This window comes from Montipora capricornis, chromosome 9, assembly GCF_036669925.1.
Source record: "Montipora capricornis isolate CH-2021 chromosome 9, ASM3666992v2, whole genome shotgun sequence".
In the NCBI taxonomy this organism is placed as follows: Eukaryota; Metazoa; Cnidaria; class Anthozoa; order Scleractinia; family Acroporidae; genus Montipora; species Montipora capricornis.
In genome coordinates, this window is record NC_090891.1 from 18617653 (window position 1) to 18622652 (window position 5000).

General features: G+C 37.6%; 1 protein-coding gene across 7 annotated transcripts in view; it reads left to right on the top strand.

Annotated features, from left to right (window-relative positions):
* Positions 1 to 5000, top strand: part of LOC138016804 (octopamine receptor beta-2R-like) — a 21244-nt gene that overhangs the window by 7838 nt on the left and 8406 nt on the right. The window contains exons 1-2 of one of the 7 annotated variants that reach the window (XM_068863989.1): positions 1423 to 1575; positions 3737 to 3846. The exons of 1 other annotated variant lie outside the window; for it this stretch is intronic. The gene's annotated coding sequence lies outside the window, so the exon portion shown is untranslated. Of the gene's footprint in view, positions 1 to 1419; positions 1576 to 2358; positions 2661 to 3736; positions 3847 to 5000 lie in introns of those variants that run through there. 5 more of the 7 variants (XM_068863987.1, XM_068863988.1, XM_068863991.1 and 2 more) reach the window with 5 other exon arrangements.

The following is a 5000-nucleotide window of genomic DNA, read 5'->3' on the forward strand; positions in this document are numbered from 1 at the left end:
TGATATCAAATGACTTTTAAGTTGTACAACCATCAAACATTGTCATAAATAACAAGTCGCAAATATACAATTCATGCAACTTAAATCTATTCTCTTGACCTATATATGTTATAGGGGCACTGTCAAGCTAAATTTGCTGGTTTTAGGTCAAAACTGGGTAAAAATCTAAATTAATACTTAAGGGCCCACAGACGGATTTTTCACGCGTTGCTAAGGAAGTGAAATGGTACTTCCGGTAACTGACGTCACCATATTATGAGCTGACAAGAAAACTCACTCACAAGAAAAAGTCACCGCACAAACTGTTGTTTCCATCAAGGGTTTTTCCTCGCCCTTCCTCGCGCTCGTTTTCAGATCAATTGCGCATGCGTAAGCGAGCTGTCTTCCGGTTTGAGAAAAAAGCTAAATTTCCGGCGGTTTTAAATTGAATTAATTTTTTTTTTTACGTGGCACGTTTCACCCCCAAATACAGAATATAGCAAAGCATTGATTTTTTAAAATCATCTCTTTTGAAAAAGTATGGGTATTTCAGGATCGTTTATGTCTTTAAAAAGAACATTTTTCAAAATAAAAAGAAAACTATGCTTGGCTGGATGCAAAAACGCATACAAATTATCAAACCATCGATTAAATACCCAAATTGCGTAGCACGGAGACAAATTTAGAGTTTTCTTTTATTGGTCACGTGACCATGGGCGTGGTATGATGACGTCATATTTAGGGTCATTGGCTTACAAAAGTTGGAAACTGACCAAAATAATGCCAAATTCTCTCAAATTACTTAACCATTACATCCGTGGCAACGCACCCCAAAAAATACGTCAGTGGGCCCTTCAGCTAACACTTACAACATTCCTGACAACCCACTGACAAGATATGAAATATATTTATTGCACAAAGGGCTATTCGTATTTAATATTTGGCCACTTTCTGCGGACACCACCTTCTGAAGCTTGAAAAAACTGACCATTTTTTTTCAAGTTTCAATCCCTTTCCATCCTCTCCATCCATGGATGTAAATAACAAAGAATAGCTCCAGTGCACTTCAATTGTTATTACTACACCATTATTTTTTGGTCTTGATTGATGCAAAGACATATTTTAGTCTTTCGAAGTTAAACTGAAATAGTGTGACACTGCCCCTTTAAACGACCAATATTCGATCTTTCAACAAGACTCTTCTGAATGGTGACTAAAGCCTTCGGCTAACCAGTTTTGTAAACAGCAATGAAACCACGTTTTTACAATTCACGAGACACTCAAAACTGTTGTGTTTGTCTCCTTCTTGCAAGCGTTGTAAATGACTACGATTCAATAGCGTGATCATGATATATCCGGTGAAACAGAAGAGCACAGGTGTATAAACAGATTATCACGCAAAGTAAAAGCAAAAACCAAAGAAAAAAAAAAAAAAAATTCAGTTAAGGATTATCTTGAGAAAGGCCCAGGAGGGCTTCTGGAAAGACCGAAATGACTTGATTTTCAATCAAGTGCATTAACCGAGCTCAATGACTAGAGCAGTAGGAGGCAAAATTGTCGGAAGCTAGAATCGAGATAGCAAAGTGACTGCCACAGGTAACCCATAATTACAGTGGAAGTACACAACACGACAAAACAACAGACAGACATACTTAGTCTGACCAATTTAAGTGTGTTGCATTTTTGTAACCACTCTGCTTGTGATATTATGACTTGTTCATTAACATACCGCTTGACCAGTGCTAGGATTAGAGTGTAATGTGAAGTGCTTGAGACGACGCTCGATTAGCCTTGCAGCTATTAAGAAACAACTGCAAGTGTTTTCGCACGGTGCGGGCAAGGCGCTGAATAAACTGCAGACGAATGACATGAATCGCACCGTTGTGAAACGTCTCTTAACTCGATGGAATGGCAAATTCCATTAAAAGCTTGTGCTTATGCTTGTCATCGTGATGGCGAATGAAAGCGACGGTCAATGGAAGAGCAGTGATGTGTCAGTCAAAAGAAAACAATACCGTCAGCTGGGACATCCTGCATGTTTCGCTGACCGTGTTACAGTGAAGTCTTTTCCTCGCACACGTATCCCTAACCTGCGATCAGGCTTTTTTTTTTTTCATGTTTTATGAAAAGGACGGAAGGATAATAAGGAGAGGGCATGATCTCAGGCTAACGTATCACTAGTACAATAATGTGTGTTTTCCTAAATATAGCGAACCGTGGAACGACTTTCCCCCTTCTATCTTTTCCCACAGTGATTTTATCACAAGTTGTGTTTAAAGGCAGCAACCTAAAAAAGACAAGTAGTATTAATCCTATTAAATTGTAGCATTAAAATAGCTTTATTTAACTGAGAAACGTCAGAGGAGTTAAATATGTAAATATATTTGGCAGATCAATAACTGAAACACTGAAAGCCCTAATGTAAGTTGACAGTCAGAGAGCAAAGTGCCTCGTGACATTCATTGCTTGAGAAAGGTTAGTAGTTCCAGCGGGGAAAATTATCGAGAATTCACCCTACCGAGACTAGACTTAAAACCGTTGTGACAAGGAGATGCCCAAGTGTCAAGTTCTCGTTTTTTCAGTTTACATTCCTTTGAAAGTTTAATCCTTCGAAAGCCAGGAATGTTACAAGCTGTTTCAGTGGAATATTCAAGGTTGATTACTGCTGCGTATTGTTTGTGGTAAGACGCCTTTAAAACTCTGTAGATGGTTAGTTTGCCAAAAAAAATTTGCTTTCTTTGTATGAATCTTAGCTACAAGTAGTTGATAAGCCATAAGGTGACCGTGAATATAATTTCGCAAGTCTCTACAATTGACGCTGACAACACTAGTTCCTCTGTGACCGATAATCCAAATAAAACTGAAACGTTCAAGCCAAACTACTCTCAATTTTCTAGCATCAGAAAGAAATCGAAATCGAAATGAAATTCGAATTCTTTCAGAAACATTTCCAAACATTAAACTGGATACAAGAGTATCTTAATAGTTGATTGTTAATGAAGATTGATATAAATGTACTTGGAACATTTCATTTCGCTCAGAATTTAACTCGCATTTGAGTGAGGAAAATGTAAACGGAATTTCAAGTTAGCTCCAAGTGAATCAGCCGCCCTCAGGCGCATAAATTGAACGACTGATTCGCGATTCGCTTGGCTTGCGAAGAAAGCAGACGAACTATTCCCTGATACTTCAATTCCAAGCTGTAAATGATGATTTTCAAATTGTTTTTGCCATTATCGAACATAAAATCGTAATTTTGCGTTTTCAGGAACGTCTTGTCCCACGTTTGGCTTCCGGCCATAAGATCTTTTCAATCCGTATCCCGTTTAATATTTAACGCTAGACTCTTGGTGTGTGTTACAGTTTTAAGGAAGGCTCAATCAAGCAAAGTCGTATTATTAACTCATTTGAATTAAACGAGAATGACCGGTTGTATCTGTAGTTGCTCCACGCTTTATTTTTCTTTAAATGCAACACTTGCAAGAAATATTAGACGGGTAAGGGAAGTAAATCCCTCGAATGACTTCCCATCGGCCGATTAACTCCAGGTCATCCTTCCAACTGCGATTAAAAACAGGGGTTAGCTTAGGTGACCTCGAGTCTTTTTGGCAGTATTTTTTTTCATTAATAATGATTATTTTGTAACACAATACAAATATCCAAAACAAAAATAAAATCCAAATAAACCAATAAAGGCTGAGTGCTTTATATTTCGTCAGTGATTTTCAAAACTGATCTCTAGTTCATTTTCCCCAAGTATCCAAGAATTTCAGTTAAAAAGGAGGATAAGAGGATCTGACCAGCGGCGAAAGTTGGTGTGCTGATTCATTTGGAAACTAAAATTCTGAGAAAGAAATTGCTCATTTGGTAAGTTCAGTTCTGTTACATAGCATTACACCGCCCTAAAACACCTTCGCAAAGGAGGACACTAATTATAAATTCTGAAAAGACACGTTCGAACGAATACGGATTTAAATATTAGGAAAACATTTCATTTCCCCTTATTTCGAACATTGTCGCAATATAATAATAGTCTTAATGCATGCACAAAACATTAAAGGTGGAAAAATAGGAAATATTTCCTCTTAAATTTGTTTTGCAAACATTGTTTTCCAAATCTTCCTTTTTAAATGGTTTATGCGATCTTCTTTTATTGAACAATAATGAAATACGTTGGATGAATACGGAAGTTTTAAGCCATATACATCTCTTGGGCCGTATAGCCTCAGGGATGCACATGGCTTAAAACGTCCGTTCTCGGTGTTTTTCTTGCACTTAAAGTGGGGCTTTAATGTATCAAGGTGCTGTTTCATACATCATTGTTACGATTAATAGGGCCGATAATTTCATTCATTACTCTCTGGGAGATCGTTATTTTGAGGCTCATTAAATTGAGGCACCACTGCTCAGATACTTCAAAGGTGTTGCAAATGACGTCACAAAAAATAAAGTACAAAACTAAAAAGCCTTTTGAGTTTTTATATTGATAAGTTAAAAGAGGTTTTAGAAATGTATCTGTTTGCATGTTTTCAGCTCGGTACCGTGCTTCGTTTCGAAAATAGAGCAGTTTGAATTTCAGAGTTTTTCAAAGTGCGTGACATGTTGACGGCTTTCGAAAAACGTGCCAGTTGCATAAAGACATCGATTTCCCTCGTGTTTTTGTGGCCTAAACAGCCAATATATTAGTTAGACGTGTCTATACGTATGTTTGCTAGCTCATTATACAGAAAAAAGTGTTAAAGACGGCCAAACTAAATTCCAGATGTTTCCACAGGTTTCCGGCCGCCATGTTGGTGTACTGCTGCTTCCATGCTAAACTCTACAAATTTGAATAATAAATTTCGCCGAATAACTCAAGTACGGAATATCGCACACCCCTGAGACTTGGACCCGTTGTTTATTTATTCCTCTTCTAAAACATTTCCATTTCTTGCAACGCAAGAATAAATATGAACCGGTTAACGGCACAGCGTGCGTGCTTGTCCAATCCAAATCCTATTAAGGACGTTCAGGCGAAAATC